Source organism: Hypanus sabinus, chromosome 24 (genome assembly GCF_030144855.1).
Source record: "Hypanus sabinus isolate sHypSab1 chromosome 24, sHypSab1.hap1, whole genome shotgun sequence".
Classification (NCBI taxonomy): Eukaryota; Metazoa; Chordata; class Chondrichthyes; order Myliobatiformes; family Dasyatidae; genus Hypanus; species Hypanus sabinus.
The window spans coordinates 32,760,894-32,784,313 of NC_082729.1; the positions used below are offsets into that span (position 1 = coordinate 32,760,894).

Sequence of the window (23,420 nt, forward strand, 5' to 3'; positions counted from 1 at the left end):
GTACCCCGGTGTTACAGTGACAGACCCGTCCCCACTGGTACCGTACCCCGGTGTTACACAGTGACTGACCCGTCCCCACCGGTACCGTACCCCGGTGTTACACAGTGACAGACCCGTCCCCACCGGTACCGTACCCCGGTGTTACACACTGACAGACCCGTCCCCACCGGTACCGTACCCCGGTGTTACACACTGACAGACCCGTCCCCACCGGTACCGTACCCCGGTGTTACACAGTGACAGACCCGTCCCCACCGGTACCGTACCCCGGTGTTACACACTGACAGACCTGTCCCCACCGGTACCGTACCCCGGTGTTACACAGTGACAGACCCGTCCCCACCGGTACCGTAGCTTGGTGACGCACACTGACAGACCCATCTCCACTGGTACCGTACCCCGGTGTTACACACTGACAGACCCATCCCCACCGGTACCGTACCCCAGTGTTGCACAGTGACAGACCTGTCCCCACCGGTACCGTACCTTGGTGACACATGCTGACAATCTATTTGCATCGCTTTGTGGTTCGTTACAATCGACTGGGGTGAGGATGTCCTGATTTGGAGCGTCTTGGGATGTGTCTGGAGTCCCCGCTGTTCACGTGCGTGATGGAGTGGCTGAGGAGATCGGGAAGCGTTGGAGCATCATGTGGAACGCCGTGAGAGATCGATCGGTGTTCATGCGCAGAGGGACCCGTCTGTCCTTGTACACTAGCCACCGAAGATTAGCACAGGGGAACTGCAGATTGTTCAGAACACAAACAGCAAGCTGGTCTTCATAGCGAGGATTTCAATCCAGGTCTTGCTCCTACACTCCAGGGCCCTGGGGAGACTGCACATGGAGTACTGTGGACAGGCTGGTCTCCCTGCATAAGGAATGGTGGAGTGAGTTCACCGCTTGGACAGACCATTTGTGAGGATTAATTAAGCAGATGTATATCTAAATATCTTTTCTTCTCCCTCTTCCTCCTCCCCTCCATCTCCCTCTCTCCCCCTCTCTTTCCCCTCCCTGCTCCCCCTTTGCCCCCTCCCACCTCCCTTCATCTCTTCCCCTCTCTCCCTTTCTTCCCTTCCCGTTCTCATTCACCCTTTGCCTCCCTCACTCTCCCCCTCTCTCTCCAATTCAGGCAACAACCTTGTCAATCTCCTCTGCACCCTTTCTATAGTTTCCACATCCTTCCTGTGGTGAGGTGACCGGAACTGAGCACAGTACTCCAAGTGGGGTCTGACCATAGTTCTATATAGCTGTAACATTACTTCTTGGCTCTTAAACTGGCAGGGAGTGACTAGTGGGGTACCGCAAGGCTCAGTGCTGGGACCCCAGTTGTTTACAATATATATTAATGATTTAGACGAGGGAATTAAATGCAGCATCTCCAAGTTTGCGGATGACACGAAGCTAGGAGGGGGTGTTCGCTGTGAGGAGGATGCTGAGAGGATGCAGGGTGACTTGGATAGGTTAGGTGAGTAGGCAAATTCATGGCAGATGCAAATTAATGTGGATAAATGTGAGGTTATCCACTTTGGTTGCAAGAACAGGAAAACAGATTATTATCTGAACGATGGCCGATTAGGAAAAGGGGAGGTGCAACGAGACCTGGGTGTCATTGTACACCAGTCATTGAAGGTGGGCATGCAGGTACAGCAGGCAGTGCAAAAGGCAAATGATATGTTGGCATTCATAGCAAAAGGACAGGGAGTACAGGACAAGGAGGTTTTACTGCAGTTGTACAAGGCCTTGGTGAGACCGCACCTATAATATTGTGTGCAGTTTTGGTCCCCTAATCTGAGGAAAGACATTCTTGCCATAGAGGGAGTACAGAGAAGGTTCACCAGATTGATTCCTGAGATGGCAGGACTTTCAGATGAAGAAAGACTGGATCGACTAGGCTTATACTCACTGGACTTTAGATTGATGGGGGATCTTATTAAAACGTGTAAAATTCTAAAGGAATTGGACAGGCTAGATGCAGAAAGATTGTTTCCGATGTTGGGGAAGCCCAGGATGAGGGGTCACAGTTTAAGGATAAAGGGGAAGCCTTTTAGGACCGAGATGAGGAAAAACTTCACACAGTGAGTGTTGAATCTGGAATTCTCTGTCACAGGAAACAGTTGAGGCCGGTTCATTGGCTATATTTAAGAGGGAGTTAGATATGGCCCATGTGGCTAAAGGGATCAGGGGGTATTGGAGAGAAAGCAGGTACCGGGTTCTGAGTTGGATAATCAGCCATAATCATACTGAATGGTGTAGCAAGCTTGAAGGGCCGAATGGCCTACTCCTGCACCTATTTTCTATGTTTCTATGAACTCAATTCCATGGTTGATGAAGGCCAATATGCCGCCTTAACCACAGAGTCAACCTGCACAGCATCTTTGAGTGTCCTATGGACTCAGACCCCAAGATCCCTCTGATCCTCCACACTGCCAAGAGTCTTACCATTAATACTATACTCTGCCATAATATTTGACCTATCAAAATGAACCACCTCACAGTTAACTGAGTTGAACTCCATTTGCCACTTTTCAGCCCAGTTTTGCATCCTATTAATGTCCCTCTGTAACCTCTGACAGCCCTCCACACTATCCACAACACCCCAAATCTTTGTGTCATTAGCGCATTTACTAACCCATCTCTCCATTTCCTCAGCCAGATCATTTATAAAAATCACAAAGAGAAGGGGTCTGAGAACATAAGGCATGCTCCCCAATCCAGGCAACATCCTTGTAAATCACCTCTGCACCCTTTCTATGGTTTCCACATCCTTCCTGTAGTGAGGTGACCAGAACTGAGCACAGTACTCCAAGTGGGGCTTGACCAGGGTGCAACGTTACCTCTTGGCTTCTAAGCTCAATCCCACTATTGATGAAAGTGTATGCTTTCCTTACCACAGAGTCAACCTGCACAGTGGCTTTGAGTGTCCTATGGACTCAGACCCCAAGATCCCTCTGATCCTCCACACTGCCAAGAGTCTTACCATTACTATTCTGTCATCATATTTGACCTACCAAAATGAACCACCTCACACTTACCTGGGTTGAACGCCAACTGCCACTTCTCAGTCCAGTTTTGAATCCTATCAATGTCCCTCTGTAACCTCTGACAGCCCTCCACACTATCCACAACACCCCCAACCTTTGTGTCATCAGCACATTTACTAACCCATCCCTCCACTTCCTCATCCAGGTCATTTATGAAAATCATGAAGAGAAGGGGTCCCAGAACAGATCCCTGAGGCACACCACTGGTCACCAACCTCCATGCAGAATATGACCCATCTACAACCACTCTTTGCCTTCTGTGGGCAAGCCAATTCTAGATCCACAAAGCAATGTCCCCTTGGATCCCATGCATCCTTACTTTCTCAATAAGCCTGAAGTCCATGTACACTACATCTACTACTCTACCTTCATCGATGTGTTTAGTTATATCCTCAAAAAATTCAATCAGGCTGGTAAGGCATGACCTGCCTTTGACAAAGCCATGCTGACTACTCCTAATCATATTATATGTAGGAAAATAGAATACAGAGGAGATTTACTAGAATGTTACCTGGGTTTCAGCACACAAGTTACAGACAAAGGTTGAACAAGTTAGGTCTTTATTCTTTGGAGCGTAGAAGGTTGAGGGGGGACGATAGAGGTATTTAGAACTATGAGGGGGATAGATAGAGTTGAGGTTGATAGGCTTTTTCCATTGAGAGTAGGGGAGATTAGAGTTAGGGGACAAAAGCATAGGGGTAATACGAGGGGAAATTTCTTTACTCAGAGTGGTAGCTGTGTGGAACGAGCTTCCAGTAGAAGTGATAGAGGCAGGTTCAATATTGTCATTTAAAGTAAAATTGGATAGGTATATGGACAGGAAAGGAATGGAGGGCTGAGTGCAGGTCGGTGGGACTAGTTGAGAATAAGCGTTCCACATGGACTAGAAGGGCTGAGATGGCCTGTTTCTGTGCTGTAATTGTTATATGGTTATTATGCCTCTCCAAATGTTCATAAATCCTGCCTCACAGGATCTTCTCCATCAACTTACCAACCACTGAAGTAAGCCTCACTGCTCTATAATTTCCTTTCTACTCTTTTTCTTGAATAAGGAAACAACATCCGCAATCCTCCAGAACCTCATTGAGAATCTGTTCTCATTGATGATTCAAAGATCATCGCCAGAGGCTCAGCAATCCTCTCCCTCGCTTCCCACAGTAGCCTGGGGTATATCTAGTCTAGTCTGGTGACTTATCCAACTTGATGCTTTCCAAAAGCTCCACCACATCCTCTTTTTTAATGTCTATATGCTCAAGCTTTTCAGTCCACTGTAAGTCAGCCCTACAATTGCCATGGTCCTTTTCTGCAGTGAATACTGAAACCTCTGCTACCTCCTCCGGTTCCATGCACACTTTTCCACTGTCACACTTGATAGGTCCTATTCTCCCACATCTTATCCTCTTGCTCTTCACATACTTGTAGGATGCCTTGGGATTTTTCTTAATCCTACTTGCCAAGGCCTTCTCATGACCCCTTCTGGCTCTCCTAATTTCATTCTTAAGCTCCTTCCTGCTAGCCTTATAATTTTCTAGATCTCTATCATTTCCTAGTTTTTTGAACCTTTCATAAGCTCTTCCCTTTGACTAGATTTCCAACTGCCTTTGTACACAATTTTCTTGTACCCTACCATCCTTTCCCTGTCTCATTGGTACGTACCTATACAGAACGCCCTGCAAATATCCCCTGAACATTTGCCACATTTCTGCTGTACATTTCCCTGAGAACATTTGTTCCCAATTTATGCCCCCAAGTTCCTGCCTGACAGCTTCATATTTCCCCTTACACCAGTTAAAAGCTTTCTTAACTTGTCTGTTCCTACCCGTCTCCAATGCTATGGTAAAGGAGATAGAATTGTGATCACCCTCTCCAAAACGTTCTCTCACTGAGAGATCTGACATCTGACCAGGGTAATTTCCCAGTACCAGATGAAGTACAGCCTCTCCTCTTGTAGACTTACCTACGTACTGTGTCAGGAAATAGTTTACCCAGAGCTGTTTTCTGTGGCGAGCTACATGAAGGAAAGAGGAAGCGTGGTGGTCAGAAGCTGCGCTACTAAGATGTGCTCAAGCGTCATATGAAGAACACTGACATGGATGTCAAAGATGCTTCGGACAGAAGAAGTTGGCGCTGCATTGTCAAGAAGTCAATCCCAGTTATCGAGGAGAAAAGGCAGAAGAAATATGAAGCAGGTCATGAACGCAGACAGTCGGTGCTAGACCAGTCAAATCAGAAATGCAACAGATGTGGGAGACAGCGCCGATCCAATGCCGGTCTTGTGGCCCATAAACGTGCCTGCAGAGACTAAACTCTCAGCGCAGTCAACGTCAAAGTCGATGGATAACCGAAGAAGTGGTGTCAGGAAACCTTTCTGAACAAACTCCACTCTGTCTAAACCCCTTGCTCTAGGGAGATGCCAATCAGTTTTGGGAAATTAAAATCCCCCATCACGACAACCCTATTATTACTGCACCATTCCAGAATCTGTCTCCCTATCTGATCCTTGATGTCGCTGTTACTGTTGAGTGGTCTATGAAAAAAACACCCAGTAGAGTTATTGACTCCTTCCTGTTTTTAACTTCCACCCACAGTGACTCAATAGATAATCCCTCCATGACTTCCTCCTTTACTGCAGCACTGAAATTATCTCTAGTCATCCGCGCCACCCCCTCCACCTTTTTTGCCTCCCTCCCTGACCTTTGTGAAACATCTAAAGCCTGGCACTCTTAAGTAGCCATTCCTGCCCCTGAGCCATCCAAGTCTCTGCAATGGCCACCACATCATATCTCCAAGTACTGATCCATGCTCTAAGCTCTTCTGTTCATGATGCTCTTTGCATTAAAACAGGCACAGCTCACCTTCAATCTGAGCGCATCCCTTCTCTATCACCTGCCTGTCCTCCCTCTCACACTGCCTACAAGCTTTCTCTATTTGTGAGACAACCATCCCTTTCTCCGTCTCTTCAGTTCGGTTCCCAGCAATTCTAGTTTAAGCTCTTCCCAGTAGCCTCAGTAAACCTCTGTGCCAGGAGCCTGAAGACCCACACTCAACGATTCAGGGACAGCTTTTCCCCCTCCGCCAACAGATTTCTGAATGGACATTGAACCCATGAACACAACCTCACTACTTCTATTGTTTCTATTTTTACATTACTTATTTAACTTTAATGTATATACTTACTGTAATTCAGTTTTTTTCTCTATTATGTATGGCATTGTACTGCAAAGACAACAAATTTCGTGACATATGCCAGTGTTATTAAACTTGATTCTGGTAAACAGGAGAGGTTTTGCAGATGCTGGAAGTCCAAAGCAACATACAGGAAAAGGCTGGAGGAACTCAGCAGGTCAGGCAGTATCCATGGAACTGAACAATTGATATTTCTGAGAACTTCTTCAGCACCAGAAAAAAAGGGGGAAGATGTCAGAGTTAAAAAGATGGCCTGGGGGTGGGGGGTGGGGAGACATAGCTTCCTTTCCCACCCAGCCAGCTTCACCTATCACCTTCCAGCTAGTCATAGAACAGTACAGTACAGGAACAAGCCATTCGGCCCGCAATTTTGTGCTGAACCAGCTAAAGAGCAAATCAAAAACACAGAAACACACTAATCCCTCCTACTTACACCATGTCAATGTCTCTCCATCTTCCGTAATCCATTTGGCTACCCAAACATCTCTTTAAAACCATCCATGTATTTGTCTCTACCACCATACCACATCCGTGACTCTCTGAATAGAAAACTTACCCCTGACATCCTCTTCGAACCTAATCTTCTCACTTCAGTGCATGCCCTCTGGTATTAGACATTTCAAACCTGTGAAAAAGTTGCTCCCTATCGATGCCTCTCATAATCGTACAAACCTCATTCAGATCTTCTGTCAGCTTCCACTGCCGCAGAGAAAGCAACCCAAGTTTATTCAGTTTCTCACATGCCCTCTAAACCAGGCGAACCTCCTCTGCACCCTCTCCAGAGCCTCAACTCCCTCCTATAGTGGGGCGACCAGAAGGGTCACAATACTCCAGATGTGGCCAAACCAGACTTTTATAACTTTGCAACATAACCTCCAGTCTTTTGCACTCAATGCCTTGACAAATAAAAACGAGCTTTCCATAAGCCTTCTTAACCACCTCGTTGACCTTCTGCAGAGATGCCTGGCGTTGTGAAATTCAGTTCTGAACGCTGTTGCTTGCTTTCGTTGTTTACACGTCTTGTTTCCCCCCCCCCCCCCCCCAGATCAGCACAGTTTTATTGGGTTCTACTGTGTTTCTTTGTTTCATGGTTACCTGTAAGGAGACAAATCTCAAGGTTGTGTAAACTACACATACTTTGATACTACATGTACTTTGAACTTTGGATCTGGTCCAAGCGTGGGCAAATGGAACTGGCTCAAGGAAGCCTTGGTCGTCACAGACAGATGGGCTGAAGGTGTTTTCGTGCTGTCGGAGTCCACATCACGTAGGATTGTAACGGGGGGGGAGAGCAGTAAAGGGACAAACAGTCCAGGAGGGGAGGGAATCAGTAGAAGTGAAGGAATAAGACTTTGATAGGGAGCAAAACCAATGCGGAGGGCAAACAGAAAAGCAATGGAAGCTCTTGGGAGGTCGGACAGTCTCTGCGGTGAACGGCTCGAGTCCGGGCCCCTTGGAGAGACTGTGCGTCACATCTCCCCCAGGGTATTGCCAGCCATCTCAGTTTCAATGCCAGGGTTTCCGGGAATGTGAGGGCATCCAGAAAGAGGAAGCAAATGGAATAAGAGAGCTGCAGACATTGAAATTCTGAGGTGAAACCAAAAGTAAAAGTGGGGGAGTGAATAACGGCAGTTGTGTTTCTCGGGCTGCCTTGGAAAGTCAAGAGGAACCGTGGGTGTCGGAAACACTCAGCAAACCAGGCAGCATCTGTGGTGACGTCCACTGAGACCCTGGCCCCGGAGCAGAACTGGAATAATTATCCTGTGGTGCAGTGTAGACTGAGCGGAGACCTGATATTGTATTCTTATTTACAGATACAGCACAGTCACAGGTCCACAGGGCCCAAGATTATCAGAAGCAAAATCAGGTTTAATATCACTGGTGTGTGTCTTATGGGGTGTCCAGGGAGGGATAGCACCTCTGGTGATGGAGCTTGCCAGGGAAGTCCCCACCAGACACAGCTCTCTCCTGCGGCTCCAAGTAGCGGTTTAATACTCTCCCTCACAGGTTTGTCGTGTCTATACCGTGAAACCCATCATCATACGGCAGCAGTACATTACAATACATAATAAAAACTGTAAATTACAGTAAGAAGCATATAATTAAAATTTATATAAAATACAAAGTCCAAAAAGAGAAAATAATAGTGTTAATGGGCTCAATGTCCATTCAGAAATTGAATGGCAGACTAGAAGATGTTGTTTCTGAATTGTTGAGGACCTAGTGGATCCAGTGTGAGTGGTAAAATTGTAGTGGGTGCAGAGTGTGTGGTAGAATTGTTGTGGCTCTAATGGCCTTGTTCTGTCGGTAGGCAGATCGTTGAGTGTGTGCCTTCAGGCTCCTGTACCTTCTCCCTGACGGTAGCAATGAAAACGAGGCATATCCAGTGGTTGGGGGTCCATAATGATGGATCTACTGTTTTAAGGCATTGCTCCTTGAAGATGTCCCGGATGCTGGGGAGGCCACCCGTGACAGAGGAGACTGAGGGATTCCTCAGGACCTTGCTTGGTACAGAGCGATTTGGTTACAAGGAGAGACTGGAATGGCTGGCTCTGTTCTCCCTGGCTGAGAGGGGACCTGATGGAGATGGACAGGGTGCGAGACTAGGAAACACCCCACGCCTGTGGGCGTTCTAAACCCAGAGGACATGGGCTCAATGTGAGGAGACGGGATCCATAAATTCTACAAACTCTGACTTCCAGCCACCCGCTCTGCAACTACAGACTAGGAGCAGAATCAGGCTATTTGGCCCATCTGGTTTGATCTGCTATGTCATCATGGCTGATTCATTTCCCTTTCAGCCCCAATTTCCTGCCTTCTCTCTGTAACCCTTCATGCCCTGACTGATTAAGAATCCATCAACCTCTGCCTTAAATATATCCAATGACTTGTCCTCCACTGCTGCCCGTGGCAATGAATTCCACAGATTCACATGCTCTGTCTGAAGAAATTCCTCCTCATCTCCATTCTAAAGGGACATCCACTCGATCAAGGCACTTCGACATTCAATAGGTTTCAATGAGGTCACCCTTCATTCTTCTGAACTTCAGGGCCATCAAAATATTTGCCACACGACAAGTCATTTTATCAAACCTCCTTTGAACCTTCTCCGATATCTTTCTTCAGATAAGCGGCCCAAAACTGCTCGCAATTCTTTGTGAAGCCTCAAAGCACTTTATAAAGCCTCAACATTACATCCTTGCTTTTATCATAGTAGTAATATTCCAGTCCTCTCAAAATGGATGCTAACATTCCTTGGAACATAGGAGACTGAGGGGGTGCCCTTATAGAAGTGTCTAAAATCAGAATGATACAGATAGGATGAATGGACAGGGGAGGGCACAGATTTAAGGTGAGAGTGGAAAGGGGAGCTGAGGGGCAACTTTTCACCCAGAGGGTGGTCTGCATATAGAACGAGCTGAGAGGAAGTGGCTGAGGCAGGTACATGAACAACATTTAAAAGACTTGGACAGGTACACAGATCGGAACGGTTTAGAGGATATATGCTAAATGTTGGAAAATGGACTAGATGGGCAACTTGGATGGTATGGATGAACTGGGCTGAAGGGCTTTTTCTCTGTGCCGTATGGCTCTATTCCTCCCGTTCCCTGCTTGTGTCAATGCAATGTTGGCATTCATTTCAAGAGGACCAGAATATGCAAGGAAGTAATGCTGAGGCTGTGTAAGGCATTGGTCAGACCACACTTAGAACAGTTTTGGGCCCCTTATTTAAGAAAGGATGTGCTGACATTGGAGAGGGTGCAGAAGAGATTCACGAGAATGATCCTGGGAATGAAAGGGTTAACCTACGAGGAGAATTTGATAACTCTGGGCCTGTACTCGCTGGAGTTTAGAAGAATGAGAGAGAATCACATTGAAACTTAACAAATGTTGAAAAGCGTAAGTAGAATTGACATGGAGAGGACAGAGGGCACCGACACGGAATACAAGGATGTTCCTTTAGAACAGAGATAGGGTGGAATTTCTTTAGCCAGAGGGTGGTGAATCTGTGGAATTCATTGCCACAGGTGGCTAGGGAGGCCAAGTCATTGGGTATACTTGCAGTGCAGGTTTATAGGTTTACAGAGAGAAGGCAGGAGGATGAGGTTGCCAGGGATAATAAATCAGCCATGATGGAATAGGGAGAAGACTTGCTGGAACAAAAGGCCTAATTCTGCCCCTATGTCTCATGGTCTTGTGGTGTGTATATGTCTAAATGCCCCTCTAATTACCTCCAATGTATCTACCTCCACCACCTAGCAGCACGTTCTGGACAAAGACCCCCACCACTCTCCATGTGAAAATTAACTTGTCCCACAGACTTAAGTTAAACTTCCCCTTCTTACCTTAAATGCACACCCTCCGACTCTCTATCCCAGGGCAGGAAAGAGACACTGTCTCGCTTATCTAAGCCTCTCCAATGATTTGAATCTCGATGCACTGTTGAATTGAAATGTTCTGTGCAGATGGCATGGAGAACAATTTGTCACTGGACTTTGGTGCATGTGACAATAATAAATAGACTTGATAAATTTTATCACTCCTGGCGGTGCAGTAGATAGTGGTTAGCAACAACACTGCTAAGTGTCTATACACACACTGCTGAAGTTTCCATCAGTCAGAGTTGCCCAAGGATATTGCATCTAAGCTGTCTAGATACACAAGCCTGGGCAGTACAATATAGAGAGCAAGCTGCTGCCCATGTAGCAAGCTGACCCTCTCCGTGTATCTGATGAACCCAAAGGAATGGCGGAGACCGATACAGTTTGGTACCAACGGCGTCACAGGAGTTGCCAGTCGAACTCAATGTAGGACTGCCTTAGGGACTACAGCTCTGGATTTTTCCCTCGGGGTTTACTCCCGAAGCCTTGAGTGGGTGATGGACACCAAAGATTTCCTTCTCCTAGATGAGCTGCCAACCATGGCTGATGAGCCCCATCTGCCTGAAGTGACTGCTTTTGACGTGCTAGTAACCCACCTTTGCCCCTTCTCCTCTCAGTAGAAACAATTCCGCTGGGCTTAGCAGCTGAGCCACACGTGAAGGCCAGGAGCTGGACTTGGGTGTCTGAGGCTATTTGAGGTGCACACCACTGGGAGCATTAAATAGGTGGTGGAGCTTGTCCCCACTACCAGTTCCGGCTACAACAACGTATAAAAACCCTAAAATCTTTAAATATGTGCTGCAATGACCCACTGCTGCAAAACTAGTAACGCTGTACTCTTTAACTAGTACTCCTGTATGACGTGGCTACGCACAGCTCAAACACCATCTGTAAATCTGCTGATGACACCACAATTGTTGGCAGAATTCCAGATGATGGCAAGAAGGCGTACAGGAGTAAGATAGATCTGCTGGTTGAGTGGTGTCGCTGAGGATCTTTCCTGGGCCCAGCATGTTGATGCAGTTACAGAGACTGCACGATATTTCATTTGGAGTTTGAGGAGATTTGGCATGTCACCGAAGACGCTCGCAATTTTCTCCAGATGGACTGTGACATTCAGGGCATTCTGACTGTTCGCATCACCATTTGGTATGGGTGGGGGGTCATTGCACAGGATCGAAATAAGTTACAGAGAATTGTAAACTTAAGACAGCTCCATCATGGGCACTAGTTCCAGGACATCTTCAAGGAGTGGTGCCTCAACAAGGCAGGATCCATTATTAAGGTCCCCCATCACCCAGGACATGCACTTCCTTGTTGCTACCATCAGGGAGGAGGTACAAGAGCCTGTCGGCACACTCTCAATGATTCAGGAATAGCTCCGCCCCCTGTGCAGGAGAGTTTTTTAAGCGGAAATGCCATTTCACTGGGGCAGTTCCACTTTCTTGACCTCAGGAGTCGGGGTCCAGTGGCTTGAACAAACGTCACAAACTGGGGTCTTCCCTGGTTGCAGTGGATGTCCATGACAGCTCCTGTGCCTTGTCAGGCCCTTTGCCCTCCATGCAGCGCTGCAGAACCGCCCTCCTGGCCATTGGATCTCACTGTTGATCTCATCCACCCAGTCCGCCGGAGTTGACTTTGCGTGGCAGGACAGGCGTGTCCCTATCTCACTGGGGTGTGAGGCTGCGCCTTCCTCCACCTGGTTCGGGTGTACGGGGGTGTGGCCGCTGTCTCATGCAAACGGCTACCTGGAGCCACAGGTGAGAGTTGCATGTCTAGTGGGGACCCACGGTGAACGAGCTGCCCTGGAATGGACATGACAAACCCTTCACCAGAGGTGCTGTCCCTGCCTGGACACCCTATACACTCCTCAAGACACACACCAGTGATATTAAACTTGATTCTGCTTCTGATAATAGGTTAGTTGGTCATGTGGGTGTACTTGGGCCCTGTGCCCGTGCTGTATCCGTAAATAAGAATACAATAAACTTGGATCAGGCCTCCACTCAGTCTACATTGTACCAGAGGAAACTTATTCCAGTTCTGTTATAGGGCCAGGGTCTCAGTGGACGTCACCACAGACGCTGTCTGGTTTGCTGAGTGTTTCCTACACCCACAGTTCCCCTTGACTTTCCAAGGCAGCCTGAGAAACACAACTCCCGTTATTCACTCCCCCACTTTTACTTTTGGTTTCACCTCAGAACTTCAACATCTGCAGTTCTCGTATTCTGTTTACTTCCCCTCTCACATTCCCAGAAATCCTGGTGTTCAAACTGAGATGGCTGGGAATATCCTGGGGGAAATGTGAGAAGCGGTCTCTCCAAGGGCCTGGACTCGAACTGTTCACCGCAGAGACTGGCCGACCTCCCGAGAGTTTCCATTGCTTTTCTGTTTGCCCTCCGCATTGGTTTTGCTCCCTATCGACGTCTTATTCCTTCACTTTTATATTCCCTCTCCTCCTGGGACTGTTTGTCCCTTTACTAGGAACTAGGTTAAACCAGATGTAATAGTGGCCAAAGGAACTAAAGGATGAACTGAAGGAAATTTGTATTAGCCAAGAAACGGTGTTGGATAGACTGTTGAATCTGAAGGCTGGTAAGCCCCCAGGACCTGATGGTCTGCATCTCAGGGTACTCTAGAAATCATAGACGCATTGATAATCATTTTCCAATGTTCTATAGATTCAGGAACAGTTCCTGCTGATTGGAGGGTGGCTAATGTTGTCCTACTTTTCAAGAAAGGAGGGAGAGAGAAAACAGGAAATTATAGACCGGTTAGCCTGACGTCAGTGGTGGGAAAGATGCTGGAGTCAATTATAAAAGAGGAAATTCCGACACATTTGGATAGCAGTAGAAGGATCAGTCCCAGTCAGCATGGATTTATGAAGGGAAAATTATGCTTGACTAATCTTCTGGAGTTTTTTGAGAATGTAACTATGAAAATGGACAAGGGAGAGCCAGTAGATGTAGTGTACCTGGACTTCCAGAAAGCTTTTGATAAAGTCCCACATAGAAGATTAGTGGGCCAAATTAGGGCACATGCAATTGGGGGCAGAGTACTGACATGGATTGAAAATTGGCTGGCTGACAGGACACAAAGAGTAGCTATTAACGGGTCCCTTTCGGAATGGCAGGCTGTGACCAGTGGGGTACCACAAGGTTCGGTGCTGGGACCACAACTGTTTACAATATACATTAATGATTTAGATGAAGAGATTAAAAGTAACATTAGCAAATTTGCTGATGACACAAAGCTGGGTGGCAGTGTGAAATGTCAGGAGGATGTTATGAGAATGCAGGGTGACTTGGACTGGGCAAATGTATGGCAGATGCAGTTTAATGTGGATAAATGTGAGGTTATCCACTTTGGTGGCAAGAACAGGAAGGCAGATTACTATCTAAATGGAGTCAAGTTAGGAAAAGGGGAAGTACAACGAGATCTAGGTGTTCTTGTACATCAGTCAATGAAAGCAAGCATACAGGTACAGCAGGCAGTGAAAAAAGCTAATGGCATGCTGGCCTTTATAACAAGAGGAATTGAGTATAGGAGTAAAGAGGTCCTTCTGCAGCCTTGGATAGGCTGGGTGAGTGGGCAGATACTTGGCAGATGATGTTTAATGTGAATAAGTGTGAGGTTATCCACTTTGGGAGTAAGAACAGGAAGGCAGATTATTATCTGAATGGTGTACAGTTAGGTAAGGGAGAAATACAAAGAGATCTAGGAGTCCTTGTTCATCAGTCACTGAAGGTGAATGAGCAAGTGCAGCAGGCAGTGAAGAAGGCTAATGGAATGTTGGCCTTTATTACAAAGGGAATTGAGTACAAGAGCAAGGAAATCCTTTTGCATTTGTACAGAGCCCTGGTGAGACTACACCTGGAGTATTGTGTACAGTTTTGGTCTCCAGGGTTAAGGAAGGACATCCTGGCTGTAGAGGAAGTGCAGCGTAGATTCACGAGGTTAATTCCCAGAATGGTGGGACTGTCATATGTTGAAAGATTGGAGCGACTGGGCTTGTATACACTGGAATTTAGAAGGATGAGAGGGGACCTGATTGAGATATATAAGATTATTAAGGGATTGGACATGCTGGAGGCAGGAAGCATGTTCCCGCTGATGGGTGAGTCCAGAACTAGAGGCCACAGTTTAAGAATAAGGGGTAGGCCATTTAGAACAGAGATGCGGAAAAACTTTTTCACCCAGAGAGTGGTGGATATGTGGAATGCTCTGGCCCAGAAGGCAGTGGAGGCCAAGTCTCTGGATGCATTCAAGAGAGAGTTAGATAGAGCTCTTATAGATAGCGGGGTCAAGGGATATGGGGAGAGTGCAGGAACGGGGTACCGATTGTGTGTGATCAGCCATGATCACAGTGGATGGCGGTGCTGGCTAGAAGGGCCGAATGGCCTACTCCTGCACCTACTGTCTATTGTCTATTACTGCCCCCCCCCCCCACTACAATCCTGACTGACGTGGACTCTAGCAGCACGAAAACGACTTTGGTCCATCTGTCTGTGACAACCAAGGTGCCCTCCTTGAGCCGCTTCCTTTTGGACCAGATCCAAAGTTCAAAGGGCATTTATTATCAAAGTATGTGTACTTGAGATTGATCTTCCACGAAACACAACTGAATCCATTAAAAACAGAGTGCGCAGAGAGAAAGAAAACAAATTGTGCAAACAATAAAAGCAAGTATTCAGAACTGAGGTGCACCACGCCAGCCAGGCATCACTGCAGCCCACCCAGAAGGCCATAGTCCAGCACAGAGATGCGGAAACCCCGCGGGGCAGCGAGCCAAGCAGGACCGTCCCTCGCCTCCGACCCCGTCACCCTGACCATTTCAACCTGGCCCAGTGCTTACTTCATCCAGACCTTGGGTCCCTCCTCGGCCTCGGGCTCCGCTACCGGGATTACGCCAGCACCCGACCTTTCCTATTAGGTTCAGCTCTTAAATCGATCAAACTTCGTACCTTTGCTCCCTTTTAAGCCCTTTCCAGCCATGTATTTGTCCAAGTATCTTTAAACGTGGTTCAGTGACCTGCCTCAACCACTTCTCCGGCACCTCTACCTCTGGGTGAAAAAAGTTGCCCCTTTAAGTCTTTTACTCTCTGACCTGCGCCCCCTAGTTGCAGATGCACCTATTCTGTGCTCAGTGCCCCTGCCCAGTGCCCGGGGTCAGGGGAATCAAGAACTGAAGGACATAGGTTTAAGGGGAGAGGGGAGAGATTTAAAGGGAATCTGAGGGGCAACTTTTTCAATAGAGATAGGTGCAGGAGTAGGCCATTCAGCCCTTTGAGCCAGCACCGCCATTCAATGTAATCATATCTGATCATCCACAATCAGTACCCCGTTCCTGCCTTCTCCCCATATCCCTTGACTCCACAACAATGGGTCAGTATATGGAACAAACTGCCAGAGGAAGTGGTTGAGGCAGGTACACGAACGACATTTCAAAGACCCCTGTACAGCTACATGGATCGGAAAGGTTTTGAGCAGGGTTTCCAAACTTGGGGTCAATGGGCTCCTGGCCGAATGATATTGGTCTATGGTATAACAAAGGTTGGGAACCCCTGGTTCAGAGGGATGTGAGCCAGTAATGGATCAATGGGTGGGAATCTTGGGCAGGTGTTGTTTAACTCTGTGACTCCCCGATCTCTGATCCGAACCATGATTCACTACTCCAGATACCAACCCTAATGCCACCTGGTCTAGAGAGCATGTCTTCTGAGGAAAGGCTGAGCGAGCTACAGGGCTTTTCTCTTTGGGGTGAAGGAGGTGACTTCGTAGAGGTGTTCAAGACGATAGAGTGGCCAGCCAGGGCGGAGGTGGTTTAATAGGAGGGTGCATAATTTTGAGATGATGGGAGGAAAATAAGGGAGGAATGTCAGATGTGTTTTCTGAAACACAGAGGATGGTAGGTGCTAGCGGGGTGGTGGTAGAGGCAAATACATTAGGCGCATTTAAGGGATTGTTAGACAGGCAGATCCATTAACCATCAGGCTCTCGAACCACAGGGGATAACTTCACTTGTCCCATCACTGAAGTGATCCCACAACCTATGGACTCTTTCAAGTTCCCGTTATTTATTGCTTGTTTGTTTACTTGTTTGTTTGTACTGGCACAGTTTGGGCTCTTTTGCCCACTGGTTGAATGCCCAATCGATGTCTTTCATTGACTCTATTATGGTTATTATTCAATTATGGACTTGTGGGTCGAAGGGCATATATTGTGCTGTTTTCTGTTTCTATGGATTTATTGAGTATGCCCACAAGAAAATGAATCCCACGACTGTATATGGTGACATATATGTACTTTCATAATAAATTCACTTTGAATTCTGTAGGTTAGGGAAATGGAGGGTCATGTGGGAGGGAAGGGTTAGATTGATCTTAGAGTAGGTTAAACAATTGGGCCCGGAGTGTGCTGTAATTTTCTGTGTTCTAACTGGTGCCCGACACTCTGCTTAAACTTACCTATAGACACCCCCTCACCATTCAGCTTCCCAGCCCATCGCGGGCGCTCTGTATTCCCCGTGTGGAGCACCCGCGGGAAACACTGGGCCACAGGGAGAACGCTACCAGCGATGCAGGCTTAGCTCCCGCCACTGTCTGTAAGGAGTCTGTACCTTCTCCCCGTGAATACGTGGAGAAAGCCCACGATCCAAAGACACGGCAGTTACTGGGTTAATTGGTCATTGTAAATTGTCCCGTGTTTCGGTTAGGGTTAACTTGGGGGATTTCTGGGAGGTGTGGCTGTGTCTATTCTGCGTTGCATCTGTACTCTTCCATAGACGCTGCCTGGCCTGCCGAGTTCCTCCAGCATTTTGCGCGTGTTACTTGAATTTCCAGCATCTGCAGATTTTCTCTTGTTTGTGATTACAGTACAACACTCGACAGGTTATTTGGGCCACAATGTGGTGCTGATCTTGATGAGAATTTGTACTCAATGTCCTCCTCACGACATCGTATGGAGGCTTGTATGCTTCAAGGACTCCATCAGGCGATGGCAACCCAGGGCCACCCACGTTGGAACGGCTGTGGACGAGATGTCAGGCGCAGATCGATCCAACCCCGGGACCCGAGCGGACAGACATGTCCGCTCCTCCCAGGCCAAGTTTTTAATCTAGTGCTAGACTAGAGTGAACCAGTACGTCCTACGAACATCTAGCAGTATGTTTCAAAGTCGCCGAATATTGCGCACGCGCCAGTAAGAGAAGTCCTCACACAATAATCAATACACAGCTCCACACTTCTATGATAATAATCTCAGGAGCTCTAAAATCCACACCTGTCCTTGGCTCCCAATAATGAGAGGAATAACACCTCCGGAGATCCGTAGAACAGCAGCTTCAGCAAAATTCTACAAACGTATCCAAAATATGCCCAACAACGTTCCAGTGCGTAAACTCACTGAAAATGCTCCTGCAAGTTCCCGACTCAAATCCCTTTCTCCAACTTGACCGACCGGGACCCACTGAACGGCGCCAACACGCCCCCTGCTGGAGATCTGATCGACGGCCCCACCTCGCTGCTCCTGGGCTTCACTGCAGCTACCAGTAAAAAACAAACTGGACAGCAGCAAATAGACTCAGAAGTCGACACGCCAAAGCAGCACAAGCACTACGCCGATGGGGGTGCCCAACAAACCCCAACCCTGCCGTTGTGGTGCCCCAACCCAGGACGACCCCCCACCTGGTCCAAACATGCCCTCTCACCACGATCCCAGATGGCTTTGCCGCGACTGGCTTAACAAAAACAAATCAGAGCAAAACATCTGCCATACGAAACAAAACTAAATGCCCCCACTGGAGGCTGAAGTGGGACTTGTCCAGGTGCTGTTGTTTTGCCGAGCATTGTGGGCATGCTCTGCCAGCACCGGAATATGCGGTGACTCTTGTGGGCTGCCCCCAGGACATCCCTGGGTGTGTTGGCTGTTAATGCAAATGGTGCATTTCCACGAGACACAGGGACAGAATTCAGGCCATTCAGCCCATTGAGTCTGCTCCACAAATCCATCATGGCTGATTTATTATTCCTCTCAATCCCATTCTCCCTTCATCTCCCCGTAACCTTTGATGCCCTTCGAATAGACTAGATTAGAACTTTGTCTTTGCTATGTTTCGATGTACATCTGAATCTGGAATCTTTTATGTGCCTGTTAAACACCTCTATTGTACCTGCCTTCACCACTACCCATGGTAACGTATTCCAGCACTCACCACTCTCTGCCCTGCACACCTTTTGAACTCACTCCCTCTCACATTAAAAGGTGTTGGACATTCTGACCCTGGGGGGGGGGGGGGGAAGCTGTCTGTGAACCTCAATTGGGTCTCCCCTCAATCTCCACTGCTCTGGGGAAAACAACTCAAGTTTGCCCGACCTCTCCTTATCATTCATACCCAGCATCCTCTGTGCTTTTTGCTCGGGAAGCACAACTTTGCATTGTGTGAAATTTCTGTTATGCAAGTGCATATAACTTTTCAGACTTAAGTGGCACTGTCGTGCAAATGCATGTATAGTTATCCAGACCATTGGATACATGAAATAAAGTTGTTTACAACAACTTGACTCTGAGCATTTTTCGGGGAAGTGTCAAGGTATGCCTTTAGCTCTGATTACAATGGTGTAGCTTATGTGCAATTTGTTATAAAACTGAATGCAACTGCACATGGGAATAACTGGCTCCAAAAACAGTGTTCCATGAGATGCTAAAAATAAAAATGTCCACACCAAGTCACCACTTTGGATTTGTGTGATGGAGTTCATTTGCCAAGACTGCCCCAGGTTTGGCTGCAAACTCTGGAATTTCAATTCTCATAACCATCTCTTCTCTTCCTGTCCAGTTGGTTCCCACATGGACCGAAATTCCCATAGCCGGAGCTGGTGCAGCGCGACAGGACAGCACGGGCCGAGGCCCTTCAGCCCATCCTTTCAGTGATGAACACCATGCTGAATTAAACTGAAGACCTTCTGCCTGCACATGCTGCATATACCCCCAATCCTTGCACATTCGTATGTCTAACATCCTCTGGCAGGGCTTTCTGGACACCTGCCATTCTGTGTAAAAAAAAACTTCCCCAACATCTCCCTTGATCTATCTCCCTCTCACCTTAAATGAATGCCTCTGGTATTTGACATTTCTACCCGGGGGAAAGAGTCCATCTACTCAATCTCTGCCTCTCATAATCTTATTAGGTCCCCCTTCAGCCTCGGCCGGTCCAGAGAAAACAACCCAAGGCTCAGGTCCTCTAATCCAGGCAGCATCCTGATGAAATGGTGGAGCAGGCTCGACGGTCTGAACTCTACTCTTCGGTCAGAAGCCCCAACGTTTGTTCTGTGGACAGAAACGACCAGAACTCCACACAATATCGGAGTAGGGCCTGAGCAGGCTGCAGCGCCACCTTCTGGCTCTTGTATTCAGCACCCCGACTGATGGAGGGCCAGTGTGCCGTGCCCTGCGGAAAACGGAGAAGGCTGGGATAGAAACATAGATAACTGGGATATAACAGGTGATAGCTATGTCTGTAAAGGCACCTCCTCGCTCTCCCCCATCATAGACGTGGAAACTGGTAATTGCCTGGTTCAAGGGTGGATTCAAGTGAGAGATGCATTGGCACCATGAGACTGCAAGGTCACCTGCATATCTTTAGCAGTGTGTGAGGTGAGAGAGCTTCACTTTGTCTCTGACTCCTGCGACAGTATGATGGGATAGTGTGGAGGGAGCTTCACTCTGTGTCTGACCCCTTTTTTTTTTATTACAAAATCCTTTATTACAAATTTCGGTGCTATACAATATATACAAAACAGTGGCAAACACAATTACTGCACTACAAATAGACAATAGACATTACACCAGAATGTTGCCATCTCTACCTACGATGGCATTCACACCCCGCGGAGCCCAACGGTCTCGAAACTCCTCCAAGGCCACTGTGGACTGCGCGTGTTCCTTTTCAATAGTTACCCGGGCACGAACATACCCCCTAAACATCGCCAGGCAGTCTGCCCGGGGAGATCCTCCCGCCACCCGTTTCCAAGACCCACGGATGGCGGATTTCGCCAGCCCCAGGAGCAAGTTGACTAGGACATCCTCATCCCTCCATGCCCCCTTCCTTACTGGATGACCATATATAAACAGGGTGGGACTAAAATGCAGCCAGAAGGCGAGAAGCAGCCCACGCAAATATGCAAAAAGAGGCTGCAGCCTCACACACTCCATGTACATGTGGTACACGGTCTCCTCCAGCCCACAGAAGTGGCATGTGGGTGGGAAGTCCATGTACAAACTGAAAAACTTATTGCAGGGCACTGCCCTATGCAGTACCCTCCAGCCGAGATCCCCCAGGTGCATGGGAAGAACCCCGGCATAAAGGGACTTCCAGTGGGGACCCTCCTCACCTCTGGGTGGAAGGACCGACCGCCATGGCGTGTCGGGACGGTGTACAAGGGCAAGGAAGTGGAGGATGTGGAGTAGCAGCCCATACAGATACCTCCTACTTGCATCCCTGAATGGGACTGTGGGTATCGATGAGAGACGGCTCAAGTTGTGTGGACACGGCTCCCGGAGAAGATTGCGGGGTCTGGGCCCGACCAGCAGCTCGGCCTGAGTCGGTCCACACAACTGAGCCGCACCGACAGCCACTGAGGTAGGGCAAGGGTCGGCCAGGACCCCGCCCTCCGCCTGAGGAGGGGATTCCCGGCCTGAGGCGACCATGTTCCAGACTCTCAGTAGGTCCTGATAGAAGCCGGGCAGACTCCGCAGAGCAGTACGGCTGACGCCCGCCGGTGGTAGCCGCATGTCTTCGTGAAGACAGCAGCCCTCCGGAGGAAGAAAGTCGCCAACATGTGCCACCTGGGAGAGTGCTCGGCGTACAGGAATCTCTGCAGAGTCCTGAGGCGGAGAGCCGCCAGCTGCGTTCGGACGCACACCAGCGACTGTCCGCCCTCTCCCAATGGGAGACTCAAGACCGCTGCAGAGACCCAGTGTTTCCTGTTGCCCCAGAAGAAGTCCACTAATTTCCTCTGCAGTCTTGCAACAAACGGGGCAGGAGGGGCCAAGGTGACCATCCGATACCACAACATGGAGGCCACCAGCTGGTTTATGACCACCACCCTGCCTTGATAGGAAAGCACCCTGAGAAGGCCTGACCAGCTCCCCAGCATGACTTTCGTCTCCAGGTCCTGCCAGTTCGCCAGCCAGGTCTCCCCAGAAGGACTCAGGTAGACTCCGATAGAGGAGACGCCGAGTACTCCACTCAAAAGCTCTCATCTCCTCCGGCAGGGAGTCCACCTGCCACTGACCCACTAAGAGTCCGGAACATTTCGCCCAGTTGATCCTGGCGGAGGATGCCGTCGAGAAAACGTCTTGGCACTCGCGCATCTTCCGCAGGTCATTGGGATCTGTCATCATGAGGAGTACATCATCGGCGTAGGCCGAGAGGACGACCTCCATGTCCTGTTCACGCAGAACCAGACCTGTCAGTCTTCGCCGTAGGAGGCTCAGGAATGGCTCGACACAGATCGCATACAATTGACCGGACATGGGGCATCCCTGACGTACTCCTCTCCTGAAGGGAATGGGTGCTGCCAGTGATCCATTGACCTTAACAAGGCACTCTGCGGCAGAGTAGAGGAGCCGAACTCGGGCCACAAAGTGTGGTCCGAGCCCAAAGGCCTGCAGAGTGCCCACCAGGAAACTGTGGTCTACCCGGTCAAACGCCTTCTCCTGGTCAAGAGAAAGAAACGCTGCCGGGGACCCAGTCTCCTGGTGCAGGTGGATCAGGTCCCGTACTAGGTGGACATTGTCCTGGATGGAGCGGCCCGGGACTGTGTAAGATTGGTCAGGATGAATCACCTGTCTCAGTACTGAACCAAGACGGTTGGCCATTGCCCGGGCGAAGATCTTGTAGTCCGCGCACAAGAGGGAGACCGGGCGCCAGTTCTTTAGCAGGCGAAGGTCTCCCTTCTTGGGCAGCAGGACCACGACAGCTCTCCGCCATGAGAGGGGCAATTCCCCGGTGGCTAGGCTCTCCCCTAGAACAAGGCAGTAATCGACCCCCAGGACATCCCAAAAAGCCTGATAAAACTCCACACTCAGACCATCTAAGCCAGGGGACTTACCCCTCCGGAGTTGCCGAAGGGCAGCAGACAGCTCCTCCCCAGTCAGGGAGGCGTCCAGACGCGCTGCGTCATCAGCGCTGACCTTTGGCAAATCTTCCCAGACCTCACTGCACGCCCCCGCATTTGACGGATCCGGTGAGAATAAGGACCGATAGAAAGTGCGGACTTCTTCGATAATTTCGTCAGGATCCGTGATGGAGGAGCCATCAGCAGCCAATAGCTCCACCAGCTGCTTTTGAACTCCCTGCCACTTCTCCAACGAGTAGAAGAAGGGTGAGCCGCGGTCCAAATCTTGCAGCATTTGGATCCGCGACCTCACATACGCACCTCGGGACTGCTGAAGCTGCAGATTCCTGAGTGCGTCCTTCTTCTCCTGGTATTCCTGCCACGTTTGATGGTCTCCACCGGTCGAACCAAGACGGGACTCCAGGTCAAGCAACGCTCTCTCAAGCAGCTCAATCTCAGACCCCCGCCTCTTTGTCGACCCCCTAGTGTACTCCCGACATAAAAACCGGATGTGGGCCTTGCCCACATCCCACCACAGCCGTAGGGAGCTGAACTCTCTCCGTCTCTCTCTCCAGGTGGGCCAGAACGTTCGGAATGAATCCCGGAATCGGCTGTCCTCCAGCAGCCGGTTGTTAAAGTGCCAATACCCGGATCCCACCCTAGGGTGCAGAGGAGTAAATTCCATCCACACA

At 48.8% G+C, this 23,420-nt stretch overlaps 1 long non-coding RNA gene across 1 annotated transcript in view; it reads right to left on the bottom strand.

Moving 5' to 3' along the window:
- LOC132380624 (uncharacterized) overlaps positions 1-7,195 on the bottom strand; it is a 39,416-nt gene extending 32,221 nt beyond the window's left edge. Inside the window, exons 1-2 of the long non-coding RNA XR_009507827.1 lie at positions 3,033-7,195; positions 487-868 (exon numbers count right to left, since the gene is read on the bottom strand). This is a non-coding gene — a long non-coding RNA (uncharacterized LOC132380624). The remainder of the gene's footprint in view (positions 1-486; positions 869-3,032) is intronic.
- Positions 7,196-23,420: the final 16,225 nt, after the last annotated feature.